Source organism: Geotrypetes seraphini, chromosome 1 (genome assembly GCF_902459505.1).
Source record: "Geotrypetes seraphini chromosome 1, aGeoSer1.1, whole genome shotgun sequence".
NCBI lineage: Eukaryota > Metazoa > Chordata > Amphibia > Gymnophiona > Dermophiidae > Geotrypetes > Geotrypetes seraphini.
The window spans coordinates 164,431,894-164,452,972 of record NC_047084.1 but is presented as its reverse complement, the minus strand read 5'-3'; the positions used below and the strand labels follow the sequence as shown (position 1 = coordinate 164,452,972).

The window sequence follows — 21,079 nt, the reverse complement described above, 5'->3', positions numbered from 1 at the left end:
GCGTGAACATCCCATTCATAAACTGAACTGCTCAAATTAAGTCCATAGACATCATTGTCTTCGTCTACTTCATGTTTTACCTTTTTCTTTTTTACCCTGTTTTTTTCTTTTTTTATATTTACTTCTATGATTTTGGCTTTGTAAACCGGCCAGATACATGCTGATGGTTGGTATATTAAAATGTAAATAAACTTGGAAACATGGATGCAGTGGTATAGTACGGGGGGGTGGGGAGGCGGTCCATCCCAGGCATTGTCTTGGTGGGGGCACCAACACCACTCCTCCTTCCCACTCCTCCCACCTCTGCACACGCACCTTCACATCCCCCCCCCTCCACCATAGCTCTAGCTCTTCACTGGCACGAGCAGCAACTCCAACCTGCTGGTCGCACCAGCATCATCTCTCCCTCCGATGTCACTTCTGGGTCCCAAGCCTAGGAAGTGATGTCAGGAGAGCCGACACCGACATGGGCAGCAAGTTAGTGATGCTGCACCTGACGAGGAAGTTAAAGAGGTATAGGGGAAGGAAAGGGGCACGTGCACATGGCGGGGGGGGGGGGCAGAGAAGAGGGTGGGGGAGAGGCGCCACCTGCCCTTGCTATGCCAATGCATGGATGTCACTGTGGCAGCACAGGAAAATCCATATTATAAAATGGTCACACAGGTGACCATGCAGATGGGAAGAGTGGCTTAATGGTTACAGCAGCAGGTTAAGAACCGTTGAACCCCTGTTCAATCTCATATCAGTTCTTTGTGATTTTATTTTTTTAATCGTGAGCCTTCCAGGGATAGAAAAATACCTACCGTACCTGAATATACACCACATTATTAACCAAGTGGACGTAAGAGAGACAAATGATCTCTGACAAACCCAGCAGGACACAGAGAAGACCAAACATGTAGGCATAAAATATAAAGAACTTTAATTTAAACAAACCATATACCTGATGGGGCCACGTTTCGCCTGAAGGTTACATCAGAGACACAACTAGAAAGGTATAAACTCAAGTAACCTCTCACGTTTAAAAGGCAGTCCTAAATGCCAGCAAATTAAAGTAGGGTTTCCAGAGAGGTTAAAGCACAAAAACCACCAGGTTTGGACAATTTCCTGGAGGAAAAGTCCATAGTCTGTTATTGAGAAAAACATGGGGGAACCACTATTTGTCCTGGATCAGTAGCATGGAATGTTGCTACTCCTTGAGTTTTGGCCAGGTACTAGGTACCTGGATTGGCCACCGTGAGAACGGGCTACTGGGCATGATGGACCATTAATCTGACCCAGTAAGGCTATTCTTATGTTCTTATTCTAAGAGGAAATCTCTACAGAGCTCCAGCAATTCCCAGAGTCTGTTTGAATGCTGATTGTGTCTTAATCTACAGAGAGGTTATTTGAATTTATACCTGTCTAGTTGTACCTCTGATGCAGTCTTCAAGCAAAACGTGCCACATCAGGAAAGCAGAGGAGCAGAGATTGAGAAGATCGAAACATTCAAGGTACTGAAGGTAATAGACTTAGTAGATAAGGACAGGTTGTTCACCCTCTCCAAGGTAGGAAGAACAAGAGGGCACTCTCTAAAATTGAAAGGGGATAGATTCCGTACGAACGTAAGGAAGTTCTTCTTCACCCAGAGAGTGGTGGAAAAATGGAGCGCTCTTCCATGGCCCCTGTGACATCCCCTGTTCCGATGCCCATGAAATGGCTTATGGACTTTTTTAGGAAGTTCAAAGTTGTTACAACGAAAGCGGACTGTGAAAAACTGCAGGAAGGCCTTAGGAAATTGAAAGACTAGGTGTCCAAATGGCAGATGAAATTTAATGTGGACTAATACAAAGTGATGCACATTGGAAAGAATAATCCAAATCGTTATCGGATGCTAGGGTCTACCTTGGGGGGTCAGCATTCAAGAAAAAGATCTGGGTGTCATCATGGACAATACACTGAAACCTTCCACCCAATGTATGGCGGCGGCCAAGAAAGCAAACAAGATGCTAGGAATTATTAGAAAAGAGATGGTAAACAAGACTAAAAATGTTATAATGCCTCTGTATTGCTCTATGGTGCAACCTCACCTTGAGTATTACGTTCAGTTCTGGTCTCTTTATCTCAAAAAAGGTATTTCAGGAGATTTGTGTCATTTGGGGTTAAAGCAATATGAAGAGACATGAGAAATGTCAACATTTCCCATATTATTACAAATGGATGCACATCCCTAAAAATGACACACAAGTTTATAACATGCATAAATTTAACTGCATTGTGGAGGCCTATTATGAATTTATATGCAAAACTTAAATTTTCATAATTTAAGGGGGAATTCATCAACGGGCACTAGCAATTGAGTGCACACTAACAGCAATAGTATGCACTAATGATTGGTATGCACTAAACGCCAAGAAGCCCATTATATTCCTATGGGCATCTTAGCCTTTAGTGCATGCTAATTGTTAGCATATGCTCAATTGCTTAGCACCTATTGATAAATTCCCCCCTTATTGTCTAACCAAAGTAATTTAAAAAAAAAAATGAAAGGAAGCCACTATGCTTAAAAAATAATTATACAATTTCCAAGAATCATACAGATTTTACGTCAAGAACACAAGAAACAGCAGAAGCAGGGTATTCAAGCACACAACAATACAAGGGGGTGCTGAAAAGGTCAATGGTTCAGTCAACGATCTGAAACAAAGTCAAAACATAGAATTTTGTTTCTGCAAATTGGCACTTAACGAAATAAGATAACACTTCAGCTACAGTGGCAAAATAACACTCAGAATTTAAGAAGTTGGTTGGTTGGGCTGAGAACTTTTCAGCACTCCCTTGAATCAGGACACTTGCTATAAAATTAAATCCATGTATCACCCCAGTCAAATCACAACTGAGAGGTGATCCCCACCTCAATTTATAAACATTTTAGAAAGGCAAATGAAAATCCAAGGATGCATAATAAAACTCACTATGGCTGAGAAGAGAAGGTAAGCTTTATAATGGTTAGTTAGTTGGTTTCTAGCCCATTGTCTCCAACGAGCTCAGACCCGGTTACAGGTTAACATGCATAGAATATAGTCAAGACAGGTTACAATTGAGGTATTTGAGTCTTGAAAGTTCGTGGTAGACACTACTGGGTGTAAACTCGTAATCCTGAAACAGGTCATTTTGGCTGTCTCTTATTTGTAGTTGTGGACCAGCTCCCGGTGCTTCACAGGTGAATACTGAGCAGAAGTATTCGTTGAGCAGTTCTGCCTTGGTAGTATCAGAATCTGCGTAGTTTCCATCTGATTGCCTAAGGCGTTCTATCCCATTTTTGTTTCTCTTCCTGTCGCTAATGTACCTGAAAAAGGATTTGTCCCTTTTTTTAATGTTCCGTGCTAGATCTTCCTCTGTTCGAAGTTTGGCTTCCCTGACTGCCTTTTTGACAGCCTTAGATCTGGCCAGATAGTCTTCTTTTGCCTCCCTTTTCCCAAGATGTATGTAGGTGATAAATGCTTCTTTTTTCTTTTTAATGAGGTCCGAAATTTCCTTGTTGAACCATTGTGGTTTTTTGTTTCTCCGGCGTTTACTTACCGTATTTATGTAGCAGCTAGATGCTTCATTCAGGATGGATTTTAGATTTGACCACATAGTTTCCGGATTGTCAGTTTCTGCATGGTTTTGCAGCTCCTGATGGACAAAGTCTCTCATGTGGTCTAAATCTGTGCCCCTAAAGTTGAGGACCCTCGTTGCTGTGTTTGATTTAGAGAAGCCTTTCCTGAGGTTAAGCCATACCATGTTGTGGTCACTGGAAGCCAGCGTGTCTCCCACTGATACTTCCGAGACACTGTCTCCATTTGTGAGTACCAGGTCTAGTATTGCTTTTTCCCTGGTGGGCTCTAATACCATTTGTTTGAGTTGTGCACCCTTAATGAAGGTTAATATTCTTCTGCTACCACTCGTAGTTGCTAAGAGGGTGTTCCAGCCTGCATCTGGCATGTTGAAGTCGCCTAACAGTACTGTGTCACCACGCAAAGTGATGTTCTCTATGTCCTCAATCAGTTCTTTGTCTTTGTCTTCCTGTTGTCTTGGAGGCCTGTATACCACACCGAGGTAAAGGCATTTTTCATTCCCTCTGGCCAGGTTTACCCAAAGTGATTCCCCTGTGTATCTAACCTCTGTGATCCTGGTAGTTTTGATATTATCCTTAGTGTATAGTGCTACCCTCCCTCCTAATTTGCCCTCTCTGTCCCGACGAAGTAGATTGTAGCCTGGTATAACCATATCCATGCAAGTCTGTGAACCAGGTCTCTGATATAGATACTATGTCAAGGTCAGCATTCCTTATCTCTGTTTCTAGTTCCAGGATTTTGTTGCCCAAGCTGTGTGCATTAACATACATTGCTCTCCAAATTTGTGATGAGATGCCTATCCCCGTTAGTGTGCCTCTTGTTTTTTTGTGTATACTATGGCTACTTACCTTAGGCTCAGAAGTGTGGGTTTTACTTGCTTCCCCAGGGTGGATCCTTGCTACTCTGGTATGTATGTATGAACCCTCCCCAACTTACCTAGTTTAAAACCTTCCGAAGTAGGCGTGCTAGTCGATGTTCAAAAACGTTCTTGCCTCTCTTTGTTAGGTGAAGTCGTCAGGTCCCTGTAGTCCTTGTAGCGCCTCTCCGTGGTCTAGGAATCCAAAGTTCATCTCTAAACACCATTCGCGAAGCCACTCGTTGGTCCTATGGATACGCTCTTCCCTGTCTCTGCCTTTGTCTCTTACCGGGAGAATTGATGAGAAGACCACCTGTGCTCCTGTCTGCTTGAGCTTTCTTCCCAGGGCCTCGAAGTCTTTAGGGATGCTTCTGATGTGCTTCTGGCAGTATCGTTGGTACCTACATGAATGAGAAACATAGGGAAATCGATGGGATTAGGGGATACATTCACTAAATGGGTAAGGGATTGGCTAGATGGTAGGCTTCAAAGGGTGATGGTAAACGGTACCCCCTCCAAAACGTCAGCAGTGACGAGTGGAGTACCTCAGGGCTCCGTCTTAGGGCCGATTCTATTCAATTTATTCATAGATTTGACCCAAGGGCTTAGAGGAAAAGTATCACTGTTTGCCGACGACGCCATACTATGCAACATAGTAGACAAAAACAGTGTGCCTGACTTTATGACGCAGGACCTACGGCAGCTGGAACAGTGGTCATCAACTTGGCAGTTAGGCTTCAATGCTAAAAAATGTAAAGTAATGCACCTAGGCAAAAAAAATCCACATAGAACTTACACACTAAATAGTGAAACCTTGTCCAGGACCACGGTGGAACGTGATTTAGGAATGATCATTAGCAATGATATGAAGGCTGCTAATCATGTGGAGAAGGTTTCGTCCAAGGCAAGACAAATGATGGGCTGCATCCATAGGGGTTTTGTCAGCAGAAAACCTAAAGTCATAATGCCACTGTACAGATCCATGGTGAGACCTCATCTCGAGTATTGTGTTCAATTCTGGAGACCACACTACCGGAAAGATGTGTTGAGAATTGAGTCGTTTCAGTGAATGGCTACCAGGATGGTCTTGGGGCTCAGGGATCTCACGTATGAAGAAAGGTTAAAAAAACTGCGGATGTACTCACTGGAGGAGCGAAGAGAGAGGGGGGACATGATTGAGACCTTTAAATATATCACGGGGCGTATAGAGGTGAAAGATGATATCTTCAATCTTACAGGGCCCACGGTAACCAGAGGACACTCACTGAAAATTAGGGGAGGGAAATTTCAAGGTGATGCTAGGAAGTACTTCTTCACCAAAAGGGTGGTCGATCATTGGAACGAGCTGCCTCAGCAGGTGATTGAGGCCAACAGCGTGTCAGATTTTAAGAGAAAATGGGATATTCATGTGGGATCTATAGGGGAGTAAGAATCAGGGAGTTGGTATGGGCAGACTCGATGGGCTGTGGCCCTTTTCTGCCGTCAATTTCTATGTTTCTATGTTTCTATTTACAAACAATATCTGAATTTGCTCTATACAGGAGATCTAGTTCCAATATACATTTCTTCTCGATTGTACTTCAGAGTAATATACATTTTTTCTTCGTTGTCCCTCAGAGCGGTAATCTCAAACATGCGGCCCAGGGGCCGCTTGCGGCCTGCCAGGTACTATTTTGAGGCCCTTGATATGTTACCTGCCTCACTTCTGTAACCTCACACAAGCGCTTTCCTGCATCTATATGCGATTGTGAGTTGGAGTGGAGAGGACTATCGCGTACAGACGCAGGAAAGCGCTTGCATGAGATTACAGCAGTGAGGCGGGAAATGTTCCAGAACGCAAGGTAACCATTGGCGGCAGTGCAGCTTGTGTGTGTGTATGTAATTTTGTGAACTCTTGTGAAATTCGGCACCTCTCCTAACGGTGACTGCTTGATGTAAGATGGGAGTTGTGTCTGGAGGAGGTGAGAGCTGAAGGTGGTTGTGGATGTGACCACCGAACACTTATAGATTCCGGAACTTGGAGGCGAGGAGGATGGCAGTTTGAGTGCAGAGCTCCTCTCCCTGGACAATCTGCCTGCTTTTAAATATCAGCAGCAGTGGGAGATCAATTGCTTTTACACCTAAGCAGCAACGGGACCAACCCACCAAAAACCCACAGTTCCGGTCCTGCAAAAATATGAGCTCCACCCTCCCTGCAGTTCGCTAGGAAAATCAACTGCTTTTACACCTAAGCAGCAGCAGGACCAGCCACCACTACCAAGAGCCCTTTGCCCCGATCCAGCCAGGCATGTGAGCTCCTCCCTCTGCAGTCCATTGAAGAGATCAATCTACCTGCTTTTAAATATCAGCAACAGTGGGAAATCAACTGCTTTTACACCTCAGCAGCAGCGGAACTATCCGCAACTACCAAGAGCACACAGACCCGATCCAACCAAGAGTGTGAGCTCCACAGTCCACCTCCCCCTGCAGTCCACTAGGAAGATCAACTGTTTTTTACACCTAAGCAGCAACAGGACCAGCCACCACTACCGAGAGCCCTTTGCCCTGATCCAGCCAGACAAGTAAGCTCTTCCCCCAGCATTCCGTTGGAAAAATCAATATGCTTGCTTTTAAATATTATCAGAAGTATGAGATCAACTGCTTTTACATCTAAGCAGCACCAAGACCAGCCGCCACTATCGAGAGCTTTTGTCCCAATCCAGCCAGACGTGTATGCTCTTCACCATACAATTTGTTGGAAAGATCAATCTGCCTGCTTTTAAATATCAGCAGCATTGGGAAAACAACTGCTTTTACACCTAAGCAGCAGCGGGTCCATCCACAACCACCAAGAACCCACAGACCCGAACCTGCCAGGAATGTGAGATCCGCCCCCCCTACAATTCGATAAGAAGATCAACTGTTTTTACACCTAAGCAGCAATAGGACCAGCCGCCACTACCGGGAACCCTTTGCCACGATCCAGCCAGACATATAAGATCTTCCCCCAGCATTCCATTGGATAGATCAATCTACCTGCTTTTAAATATCAGCAGCAGTGGGAGAACAACTACTTTTACACCTAAGCAGCATTGGGACCAACCGCAACTACCAAGAGCCCATAGACCAGATCATGACAGGAGTGTGAGCTCCACACCTCCTGCAGTCCGCTAGGAAGATCAACTGCTTTAACACCTAAGTAGCAGCAAGACCAGCTGCCTATAATAGGAGCCCTTGCCCCGATCCAACCAGGCATGTGAGCTCCTCCCCCTATATCCCGTTTAAGAGATCAATCTACCTGCTTTAAATATCAGCAGCAGTAGAAAAACAACTGCTTTTACATACAAGCATCAGCGAGACCTACCGCAACCACCAAGAGCCCACAAACCCGATCCTGCCAGGAGTGTGAACTCCTCCCCCTGCAGTCCATTGGAGAGATCAATCTGCCTGCTTTTAAATATCAGCAGCAGTGAAGATCAACTGCTTTTACACCTAAGCAGCAACGAGACCAGCCACAACCACCGAGAGCACACAGAACCGATCCTACCAAGAGTGTGAACTCTTCCCCCCATGCAATCCGCTAAGAAGATCGACTGTCGGCTCCGGGCGGCTTTCCCGCAGAGGAGAGAATCCTGCATTCACCGTGGGCCTCATCTGGGGCAACCTCCTTGGAGCGGCTGGGGCACGGGCAGTGTGTCTGGGAGGGAATGCATGGATGGGAGAACATCGCAGGGGAGGAGACATAGGCATCCTGGGACTGTCTGCCAAGTCTCTTCCCTGAAGAAGCCCTTTCTGGAAACGTCAATCGCTCCTCCTAAACCTACTTGCTCCACTTCATCACTGACGCTGAAACCGTGGATTGAAGACAAAGTTTTATTTTATTTTTCTTTCCAGCTTATGATTTATCTTTAATCTTATCTATTGTTTTGCCTTTTGTCTATGTTTTGTTCTATTTCTATCATTTAAATTTCTCCAGAATTCTACTGTTCAACGGCTCCCCCTTCTGCTTCTATTCCTTTCTCTCCTCTCTTCTACCTTCCAAAGTATTTAGATCAATGCTGTCTTGTTAAAATGTTTATTTTATTTTTATTTTTCCTCTAACTCTACTTTTCACTTCTCTATTACCCTCCAGGTACTTTAGTTAGATTGTGAGCCTTCGGGACAGTAAGGGAATTTTTCAAGTACCTTTCTTATTTCTAATCTTAATGTATATTTTCTGTAAACCGCTTAGAACCTAACGGATGTAGCGGTATATAAGAAATAAATTACATTACATTACATTACATAAATTACATTACATTAAGGCACAAGTTTTCCAGGCACAAGTCGGATATTGATTCTCCCCTAGAGGACTACACCAAAATCTTGTCTCTTGCAGTTGATACTTTAGAATCTAAATCACAATTTTGCATGAGGTAAAACTCTTTATAGTTTATAAATCTTTCCTTAATTGCTTCTAATAATTTCAGCTATACACAGCTGAAAGCAGTTCAACATGCAGAAAGTGAAAAACTATCTAAACTTCACTTTCTGCATGTTGCACTACTTTCAGCTGTGTATAGCTGAAATTATCAGAAGCAATTAAGGAACGATTTATAAACTACTAGCTGATGCCCCGGCATTGCACGGGTATTTAATTATAGCAATAACACTGTAAATGGATTTAAATAAAGATACTTTATAGTGGTGAATGAAATAATTTTGTTACAGCTTTATAAAAAGTAAAATATTCAAAGTATAATGTGAAATATTTGGCAAAATGAATACAATTCAACTAACACAAAAATTGATTATAAACAACATTTTTAGTTTCACCTCCAGGAGCAAGAACATATACATTCTTGGGTGAACCCACCCTTCCCACGTGTGCAGGTGGGCCGCGAGACCCCCAGAACATATCACCCCAGGTAGTGAGGGATCTGCATACCAAGTTTCGTTCAAATCGGTCCCACAGCTTCTTACATTTTTTCCATTGACTTGAATGGGTGAAATCTGATTTTCTGTTTGTAGCTCCGCCCACGTGTGCAGGTGGGTCGCGAGACCCCAGAACATATCACCCCCGGTAGTGAGGGATCTGCATACCAATTTTCGTTCAAATCGGTCCCACAGCTTTTTACATTTTTTCCATTGACTTGAATGGGTGAAATCTGATTTTCTGTTTGTAGCTCCGCCCATGTGTGCATGTGGGCCGCGAGACCCCCAGAACATATCACCCCCGGTAGTGAGGGATCTGCATACCAATTTTCGTTCAAATCGGTCCCACAGCGTTTTACATTTTTTCCATTGACATGAATGGGTGAAATCCGATTTTCTGTTTGTAGCTCCGCCCACGTGTGCAGGTGGGCCGCGAGACCCCCAGAACATATCACCCCAGGTAGTGAGGGATCTGCATCCCAAGTTTCGTTCAAATCGGTCAAGCCGTTTTTGAATTACAGGGAGAAAGGCAGCTTTTTACATTTTTTCCATTGACATAAATGGGTGAAATCTGATTTTATGTTTGTAGCTCCGCCCACGTGTGCAGGTGGGCCGCAAGACCCCCAGAACATATCATCCCAGGTAGTGAGGAATCTGCATACCAAGTTTCGTTCAAATCGGTCAAGCCGTTTTTGCGTGATCGCGGCACATACACACACACATACACACATACATACCTCCGATTTTATATATATAGATAAAGAGTTTTACCTCCTGCAGTTGTCATTTCTTTAATAAGACTAACTAATTTTTCTGCGTCCCTTCAAGTACCTACAAATCCAAAATGTGGCACTGCAAAGGGTTTGAGTTTGAGACTGCTGTCATAGAGCAATAGACAAAGGATTAGGTGAAGAGGTAGGTTTTTATTGCTTTCCTAAAGTTCAGAAGTCCTTCAATGGGTCTGATCTATGGGGGTAGTTGATTCCAATAGCTTGGTAAAATTTGGGAATAGGATCTTCTTCTGGTGTTTTGTAGAAGGAGGGCATGACCAGGAGGTATGTAGAAGCATATTTCCTCCTGGGAGTAGAGTGGCCTGTTTGGCACGTATTGAGATAGTAGAGAGGTATTGATGAGTGGAAGGATGGAGTCTGCAAAGGTGTCTTTAGCAGCCATTAGGAGGTGTGGTGGGCAGGGGTCCAGGATGGAGCCAGGAGGGCGAAAAGTGTCTAGTGTCTTGGCGAGGTCATCGTGGGAAATAATTTCAAAGTGAGTTAGGTTTCCCATTGTATGTTTGGCGATCCTATCTGGTTTATGGGTGGTTGGTGTTAGTACGGTGGAGTCGAGATTAGATTTTGTCTATCTTGTCAGTGAAGTAGTTTGAGAGCATTTCACTGTCTAGTTCAATGTTAAGGCATTGGTTGTCTCCTTGTGATGTTGTGAATAGCTGTTTTATTAGTTTGAAAATGATTTTTGATCTATTGGGTGTCTTTTCAATAGTTATTATGAGTAGTATATTTTTTTAGTGTCTAAGGTGGATTGTTTATATTCTTTATGTAGGTTTTTCCAGTCTGTCGAGCCTGGACTTGCACCATCTTCTTTCTGCTCTTCTTAGTTCTGTTTTCATGGTTCTTAAGTCATAAGTTATCCAGGGGAAGGAGAGTTTGCGAGGATGATATTTGATCTTGTAAACCGCATTGATGTTATAGTGAAATGCAGTCTATAAATACTAATGAACATAAACATCTTTTTGATTGGTGCTAGGTTTTCATATAGGGCTATTACCTCATATGGAGAATCAAGAACCCAATATAACAAGACAATAACAGTCATACAAGTTGCAGTAATTTACAGCATCAATAACGGTACACCGTTAGTAGCGCACAGGACATTGGCACACCGACAAACCCGCCCCAACATTTGCACGCAGCGACAAGTGTGCGCATGAAGGGTGGGGAATTGTTGGCATGCCAACATAAGTACAGTGGGGGGTTTTGCAGGAAAGATCACATCAGCATTGAGCACCCCCCCTCAATGATAGCGCTAATTTGAAGAGGGCAACACCCCACACAACCCTCAGAGCACAAAATGCACATCACGCACGAGTTATAAGTTTAGTGGGGGCTCCCCCCACACCCCTCAAGCACAGCGTGAGTGTAGTGGGTGTGTTCCCCCCACCCCCTCAGAGCAGAAAAATGAAGTAATACGGCGGTTCACAATTGTCTTGCGTGCCAATGTCCGGCGAGCTTTTGACGGGTCACCTCAATAACAATGTTATATGCAATCAAGTCTTGTTAAAATAATTTACCAAATACAAAGATTCATTCTTCTTTTGGTTTTGATATAATCTACACCTCCCCCCCCACACCAAAGACCACCTCAAGGCTTAACCTGCCTCCAGATTGGCTTTGAATTAAAGCATGAAAGTCACTATGATTTTCTAAAAAAGGAGCTGAAAAGGTAAGGAAAATGAATTAGCATGCATAAACCGCAAGAAACTGCAGATAAAAGGAAGACAGCAATAATACCTGGAAAAACTAAGAGATGCCGAGAAAGCTGTCAGGAAAGTAAAGATGCAAACTAAGAGACCTTTTACTAAGTTGCAGCAAAAAATGACCGTAGCATACCCTTGTGCTCTAAGGCCATTTTTACCACAGCAGTAAAAAGGCCGATTTTCCATTATTTGAATTAACGGCCTTGTACTAATGTTGCAATTAGCATAGAGCCATTAAAAAATAGCATCTGAGCACTTACCAACATCTATTTTGGAGGTGATAAGAGCTCACTCACTAATCGTGCATTAATCAGTTAGTGTGTGGTAATGTAGATGTGCTGATGAGTACAGAAATGTCCACTCTCCACTTCCTTGTGAATTTTTTTTTTTTTTTTTTAACATGCAGTTTGCATGTACAGACTGAGATTGTACCACAAAATGCCAGAGCATGTCCTGCGGTAAGTGCTTTTAAGATCCAGTAAGCACACTAGCGCTTACCACAGCTTAGTAAAAAGGCCCCTAAATATGTTACTTACAGAAAGGCATGAAAAATGTTATTGTGAAACCTAAGAGAAGATGGGCAGGAATATCTAGAGGCTGATGAAAAAAATAGAGTTCCTTAGCATATTTCTGTTCAGTGTTTAGTAAAGATACTGGCGTGCTTTTACTGCAATTTGATCTTAGTTTGGCTTTTGATCTTGTAGAATCATCATGATATCTTACTAGAATGTTTGGATATGATGGAAATTGCAGGAAAGGTACTCTTAGTTTCAATATTTTTTAAAAATCTTGTACATATCAGGTTTATTTCAATGGTTCATATTCAAATATATGGAGTAATCCATGTGGGGTTCCACAGAGTTCACCACTGCTCCTGCACTTTTTAATATTTATCTTGCCTCTTTAGCTCGGAGATTATCCTCATTTAGCTTGAAAATATTCAGCTATGCTGATGACATTACCATTGCTGTTTCCATCAGTTCTTGTCTCTCAACTTCCAGGAATATTATTCAGGAGATTATTTTTACAGTGAATAATTGGATAAGGGAGTATAAATTAAAACTTAATACTGACAAAATTTTTTTATGCCTTCCCTTCTAATAAAATGATTAGTTTTGATTGTAGATGGGATAAACTACACTATCGACCCAGAAATTAAAATTTTGAGTGTTTACCTGGACAAGAATTTAACTATGAAACCATTTAAAATGCCTTAGTTAAAAAAAATCTTTTTTCACTCTTTGGAAGTTATGCACGATTAAGTTTTTTTTTTTGTTGTTCCATTGCATTAAGAATACTGGTAGTATACTAGACTATTGTAACTCAGTTCATCTGGCTGGTCTTCATAGATTACACAAAACCCAGAATGCAGCTGTGTGCCTAATTTTTGATTTGAAGAAATCAGATCATGTTACTCCATACTACAGACAACTCCATTGGTTGCCTTCTGAGGCCAGGGTTTGGTTTAAATTTGGGACGCTCTGTTATAAAGCTGTACATGGTCAGGCACCTGGTTATTTACTAGAACAATTTACTTTTAAGGTGGTTCATCCACTAAGAATAACTTCATCGTTTGTGTTCCCTTCAGTATGAGGATGTCTTTACAAGAAATTTTTGCATCGAACAATTGCATATCAGGCTGCTAGTTGGGATTCGGAGCTGCGTATTTTGTATGCTTCTTCGATTTCATATATTTCCAAAAACTATTAAAAAGACATCTTTTTGTAAAAATATTAGGAAAGTACCGGTAAGTAAGTCTATTTTTCTCTTGTATTTCATTGTGATGTGCAGTCTCTTGATGATGTAAACCGCATCGATCTGGAAGGTATTGTGGTCTAGAAATGTATTTTAATGTAATGTAATGTTCACAAATGAAGAGTTCACAATAGATCAAGGAGAAAGATTGCTGAAGATAAAACCACAAATCAGAAAGGAAATGAGGTAGACCTCTCAAATGATTTTCAGAAGACTGTGAGGAACTAATTAAAAATAGATAAAGCAATAAGGCCATTTGGGATACATCCAAGGGCATTACTGAAATTTACAGAAATTCTCCTAGTCTCACTGACCTTTTCAATCATTAGAGTCAAGAGAGGCTCCAGAGGAAACAGCTACGTAATATAGTACCATAGTAAATAAAAGTGGAAGTTTATTGCTACAGGCAGTGGCGTACCTAGGGTATGTGGCACCCGGGGCCCATCATTTTTTGACACCCCCCCCCCCCTCATGGAAAAATTTTTTTTTTTTTTTTTTTTTGCAATAACCATGAAATGGAATAAATGGTCAGAATAGAAACAGGCAGTGAAAATTTTCTTTTATTGAACCTCATTTATGTAACCATTATTCCAAACATAACATAACATAAATTATGTCGGAATTGTCATGACATCAGAAGTACATATGGAGTAGTTGCAGGTGATGCTTGGGACAGTTCTGATTATGTTAGTTTGGTTTTATGTGTTTTTTGAATAGAAGGGTTTTTATTTCTTTTTTTAAGGTTTTGTAGTTTGTGGTCGAGGTCAATAGGTTGTAGAGTTGGGGGTCAAGTGTTGCAGCTCGAATGGCTAGGAGGTTGTCGAACAGTTTTTTTCTTTTGACGTTTTTGGTTGGAGGGTGTGTGAATGGTGCGTGAGTTCTCCTATGTCTGTTTGAAGTGGATTGAATTATTTAGCTGAAGAAATTAGTTACCCCCCCCATTCCACACACATTAATTCTCTTCCATTTTTGTTCCCATTATAAAAAAACACTGATAAGTTCCCAGGAAAAAAATACATTAAAATAAGAAGTGAAAACAAAGGCCCCTACAGATGAGAACATAACATAAGAATAGCCTAACTGGGTCACACCAATGGTCCATCATGCCCAGTAGCCCATTCTCATGGTAGCCAATAGTGCTGCCCGATTCAGAGAAAAATATTTCATTCGATTCGATTCACCCTGTTGAATCGATTTTTCGATTAGATTCACTGTTAATGACACCGCTTTTTAAGTTTAAACAAAGTATAACAATAAATTTCACAACAACAATAAATTTCACAAAGTACTTAAAAAAAAAAAAATCACATTTTTCCATTAAAGCAGTTCTGGAGACATTTGCTTGAACAGTCTTTTTTCCCAGTCCATAAGCAAGCAATATGAAAAAGATTTCCTTAATTATCTACTCAAACATTTTTGCTATTTACTTTCATTGTACCTAGACTATTATTCAGTAGAAAAAATTTAGTTTGTTCAATCAAGCAGAACATTCACTCATAGAAGTCCAATGTCCACACAGGATTTGATTGAACAAACCATATTTTTTCTACTGAATAATAGTTTAGGTATACTGAATAGCAAAAATGTTAAAGCCACACAGAAAAGCAGTAAAAGTCAATAGGTTCTCCAAGTGGGAACAACCTGATGTCTCAGCACTTGAGGAAAAGACCACGTAATAATGTTTATAAGATAAATCATATAAATGATTATACTGAAGCAGGGTGTCCTCAGCGTGAGAGGTAAGCGAGAGGAGAGAATTCTCCAGTGCTTTACACAATAAGGCTCCTCTGCCTGCAGTGCACACCATCATAGGACACCTCAGGTGTGCTCAAATTAATCAATGTGATAAATTAAACAGTGATAAACAATTGGTCAATCACAAGAGTGCAAGATCAAACAGGTTGTTCCCACTCAGAGAACCTATTGACTTTACTGCTTTTCTGTGTGAGTAGATAATTAAGCAAATTTCTGATAGCCTACAGAACTGATTCTCACCTTCCATCCCCAGCCCCCAAGACTTACCAGACCCCCCCTGCCGATGCATTTACTTACTGCCTGAACTGGATATTAAATCGTGGGGAAGAGAGGAGAAATGCGGGGAAAGAGCCAGCCAAAACTAGTATTTGTTGCTGCTGAGTGCACCAATCCAGGGCAAGCAGACGCTTCCCCCATGTCTTAATAACAGACAATGGACTTTTCCTCCAGGAATTTGTCCAAACCTTTCTTAAAACCAGCTACGCTATCTACTTTTAACATAACTTCTGGCCACTTCATTTTTAAGCTTAGATCTTTCCTTCCAAACAGAGACCTTGCTAGATGTCAAATACAGCACAAGGTAACTTCACATGGACTTAACTGTGCAGGAAATGAATCTCCTCATACACCCACCATATAGTGCAAAAATGTGCAAAGGTCTGTTTTTTTCTTTCGATCACTACATAGCCTAATGCCACACAAGCAGCGCTGTTACAAACATATTCTGAAGGTCAATGCTAAGGTTGACAAAGTTTCCTTCCTTGGACCAGAAGGAGATACTGACAAACCACTGGAAGAGATTCTAAAACAACTACCCAGAAATAACACCCAAAGACCCACTCAGTGTGTGAACCAGTTGAGTGGAGTGGACTAACTGGGGGTGGAAATGGGCCCAGAGTTTGCTCAGCAGAATTTCCCAGACTACCTCTTCCTCTCAACACACTGACATGCTACCACCACCACCAACACTAGGAACACCTCACCGAGTATGCCAGCAATGCTTATAAACTTTATAAAACACATTATTATATTTTCTTATAAAGCATATATTTTAACTGAACTCAGCCTTGCCATTCACAAAAATAGAAAAGTTCCCATTTCAAGCTGTCTCATGTACACTTTTCAAATCTAACATATTGTAATCACAAAACAGAAAATAAAATTATTTTTTCTACCTTTTGTTCTCTGATCAATATTCAAATCTTGTTGGTCCCAGGCTCTTGTTGTCTTGCTTGCCAGGGTCTCCTTTCTCCGTGCTAACCATCCGTCTGCCATCTCTGTTCTCCCCTTCCGTTTCCCTTCCCTCTCCCGGAGATCTGGCATCTTTCCTTTTTTTTGTCTCCATCCACAGATTCACCTTTTCTCAACTCCCCACCACCCCAGGATCCACCATCTCTCCCTTTCTGTTCCCAACTATCCTCCTATCCAGTATCTCTATCCCCCCTCCACACCATCCCCTGTTTCCAAGTTCTCTCCCTTTCTGTTCCTTCCCTCCCTAAATCCCATTATGCACCATCTCTCTCCCACTCCTCTGTTTTTAGACCCATTATTTCTAACCCCCAAAGTCTGGCATATGCACGTATCTTTGAACCCCCCCTTCCCTCTCTCCCTCTGTGTACTTTTACACCAGGACCCCCCTCCCCCGAAGGTCTGTCCCCCCTCAGAAGGGCTACACCCCACCCCTGAAGACCTGCACCCCCCGAAGGACTTTACCTCCCACCCGAAGGTCTGTCCCCCTCTGAACGCCTAAACCCCACCCCTGAAGGCCTGCACCCTCCCCGAAGGATTGTACCCCCCACCCGAAGGTCTGTCCCCCCCTGAAGGCCTGCACCCATCCCGAAGGCCTGCACCCACCCCGAATGCCTGCACCCACCCCGAAGGCCTGCACCCACCCCGAAGGCCTGCACCCCCCCCTTGAAGGCCTGACCCCCCCCTTGAAGGCCTGCCTGCTTGTCCCCCCTTGAAGGCCTATCCCCCCTTAAAGGTCTGCCTGTCCCACCCCCTTGTAGGCCTGTCCCCCCTTAAAGGTCTGCCTGTCCCACCCCCTTGTAGGCCTGTCCCCCCCTTGAAGGCCTGACCCCCCCTTGAAGGCCTGCCTGCTTGTCCCCCCTTGAAGGCTTGTCCCCCCCTTGAAGGTTGGCACCCCCCCAAAGGCCTGCACCCCCTTGAAGGCCTGTCCCACCCCCTTGTAGGCCTGTCCCCCCCCTTGAAGGCCTGCCTGCTTGTCCCCCCTTGAAGGCCTGTCCCCCCCCTTGAAGGCCTGCACCCCCCCTTGAAGGTTGGCACCCCCCCAAAGGCCTGCACCCCCTTGAAGGCCTGTCCCACTCCCTTGTAGGCCTGTCCCCCCCTTGAAGGCCTGCCTGCCTGTCCCCCCCTTGAAGGCCTGCACCCCCTTGAAGGTCTGCACCCCCCCCCGAAGGCCTGCACCCCCCCGAAGGCCTGTCCCCCCCTTGAAGGCCTGCACCCCCTTGAAGGTCGGCACCCCCCCTGAAGGCATGCACCCCCCCTGAAGGCCTGTCCCCCCTTGAAGGCCTGTCCCCTCCCCTTGTAGGCCTGCACCCCCTTGTAGGCCTGTCCCCCCCCCTTGTAGGCCTGTCCCCCCCTTGAAGGCCTGCCTGCCTGTCCCCCCCTTGAAGGCCTGCACCCCCTTGAAGGTCTGCACCCCCCCCCCCGAAGACCTGCACCCCCCCTTGAAGGCCTGCCTGCCTGCCTGTCACCCCCCCTCCCCCTTGAAAGTCTGCCTGCCCGCCCGCCCGCCCCACCCTGAAGGCCTGATGCCCCGACCCACCCCGAAGGACCATTCGCCCCCCTGGCCTCCCCGCACTACCTATGAAGCAGCCGCAGCAGGATCGCGACGTCAGCTATCTTTGCGCTGCTTAGGAGCTGCTTCCTGCGCCGGGCTACCTTAAGCTACTGCCCCCCCCCACGCCCGAAGGACCGCTCGCCCCACTGACCTTCCAGCACACCTATGAAGCAGCCCGCAGCAGGATCGCGACGTCAGCAATCCCTCAGCTGCTTGGGCGCTGCTTCCTGCGCCGCGGTCCCGCCCCCTCCTCTGACGTCAGAGGAGGGACGGGACCGCGGCGCAGGAAGCAGCGCCCAAGCAGCTGAGGGATTGCTGACGTCGCGATCCTGCTGCGGGCTGCTTCATAGGTGTGCTGGAAGGTCAGTGGGGCGAGCGGTCCTTCGGGCGTGGGGGGGGACTGAGCGGCAAGGCCGGGAACACCCCCTCAGGGCTGGTACCCGGGGCGGCCCGCCCCCCCTAGGTACGCCACTGCCCCCCCCCCCTTGTAGGCCTGTCCCCCCCTTGAAGGCCTGCCTGCCTGTCCCCCCCTTGAAGGCCTGCACCCCCTTGAAGGTCTGCACCCCCCCCCGAAGACCTGCACCCCCCTTGAAGGCCTGCCTGCCTGCCTGTCACCCCCCTCCCCCTTGAAAGTCTGCCTGCCCGCCCGCCCGCCCCACCCTGAAGGCCTGATGCCCCGACCCACCCCGAAGGACCATTCGCCCCCCTGGCCTCCCCGCACTACCTATGAAGCAGCCGCAGCAGGATCGCGACGTCAGCTATCTTTGCGCTGCTTAGGAGCTGCTTCCTGCGCCGGGCTACCTTAAGCTACTGCCCCCCCCCACGCCCGAAGGACCGCTCGCCCCACTGACCTTCCAGCACACCTATGAAGCAGCCCGCAGCAGGATCGCAACGTCAGCAATCCCTCAGCTGCTTGGGCGCTGCTTCCTGCGCCGCGGTCCCGCCCCCTCCTCTGACGTCAGAGGAGGGACGGGACCGCGGCGCAGGAAGCAGCGCCCAAGCAGCTGAGGGATTGCTGACGTCGCGATCCTGCTGCGGGCTGCTTCATAGGTGTGCTGGAGGGTCAGTGGGGCGAGCGGTCCTTCGGGCGTGGGGGGGGACTGAGCGGCAAGGCCGGGAACACCCCCTCAGGGCTGGTACCCGGGGCGGCCCGCCCCCCCTAGGTACGCCACTGCCCCCCCCCTTGTAGGCCTGTCCCCCCCTTGAAGGCCTGCCTGCCTGTCCCCCCCCTTGAAGGCCTGCACCCCCTTGAAGGTCTGCACCCCCCCCGAAGACCTGCACCCCCCCTTGAAGGCCTGCCTGCCTGCCTGTCACCCCCCTCCCCCTCGAAAGTCCGCCCGCCCGCCCGCCCGCCCCACCCTGAAGGCCTGATGCCCCGACCCACCCCGAAGGACCATTCGCCCCCCTGGCCTCCCCGCACTACCTATGAAGCAGCCGCAGCAGGATCGCGACGTCAGCTATCTTTGCGCTGCTTAGGAGCTGCTTCCTGCGCCGGGCTACCTTAAGCTACTGCCCCCCCCACGCCCGAAGGACCGCTCGCCCCACTGACCTTCCAGCACACCTATGAAGCAGCCCGCAGCAGGATCGCGACGTCAGCAATCCCTCAGCTGCTTGGGCGCTGCTTCCTGCGCCGCGGTCCCGCCCCCCTCCTCTGACGTCAGAGGAGGGACGGGACCGCGGCGCAGGAAGCAGCGCCCAAGCAGCTGAGGGATTGCTGACGTCGCGATCCTGCTGCGGGCTGCTTCATAGGTGTGCTGGAAGGTCAGTGGGGCGAGCGGTCCTTTGGGCGTGGGGGGGGACTGAGCGGCAAGGCCGGGAACACCCCCTCAGGGCTGGTACCCGGGGCGGCCCGCCCCCGTCCCCCCCCCCTAGGTACGCCACTGGCTACAGGCCAGTTAGTCTGAACTTTGTGGCGAGGGGATACTGCTGTTTCTAGAATCCAGTGGATAACAAGCTTTGAGGCAACATACTTTTACCAGATTCACCCAAAAACTTATCTTTCCCCTCGTTAAAAGGCATTATGTATGCTGGAAAATTAGGGAAATCTCTTTTCTTCAAAATCACTGAGTTTTGGAATAACCTTCCTGCTGTGGAATCTGGCTGGGGGAGGCCGGCTCGATGGTCTTCTGTGTTCTGTAATCTGGCTTCCTGAAGAAGGGATTTTTTTCCCCGAAACCAGGCTTGGTTGGACCTGGTATTCTGCGGATCTCCCTGCTTTTGGGAGACCGCTTTATTACCTGCCTTCATTTTCAGCTAAGTCGGCTTTTTGATTCTATTGGGAGTTCTCTGGGGGAGGTTCTCTGAGAGACTGTTTGATTGACCTCACTTGTGTTACTGCTTTGTGCTTTATTTTGCACTTTTCACGTTTTTGATTCATTTCACATACCTTGTTAGTACCCCCATGATGGTGTGGGGGCAGGGACTGGTTGGTCCTTGTCTCTTGATGTGAAGCGTAGGAGTATTGCTCCCTTCGCTGCCTTGTCACACTGAGGGTTCTCCATTATCAAATTATATTAATTATATCTTGATTTCTTACTATTTGTGTGCTCACAAATGTTTGGTCAGCAAGCAGTCTCTCCGAGAACCGTATGATCTTTACTGCCTCCTTTTTGGTATCTTGTGAAGGATCTTGAAGCATCGCAGGAACTGGGTCGCAACCTCCACATGCTGTTTGTGCACATCAGTAAGCTGTTTGGGAATACATTGTGCGCAGACTTTCCTGTATCCCAAGTCATCATGCATTATGGCAAATGCAGATCCATAGCAGATATCCAAATTTGCAGCCAATTGAGACACCGTTATCCATCGGTCTTCTCTAATCAAGGCATCCACCCTGAGTGTACTCTTGTACGAGAAATGTTGATGGGCAACCAGAACAACCTTCATCAGTTACACCTGTTCTTCCCACCAGTTACACCTGTTCTTCC

The 21,079-nt window shown here is 46.0% G+C and overlaps 1 protein-coding gene across 4 annotated transcripts in view; it reads right to left on the bottom strand.

Annotated features, from left to right (window-relative positions):
• LRAT (lecithin retinol acyltransferase) overlaps positions 1-21,079 on the bottom strand; it is a 49,455-nt gene that overhangs the window by 1,106 nt on the left and 27,270 nt on the right. The gene's annotated exons all lie outside the window — the stretch shown is intronic.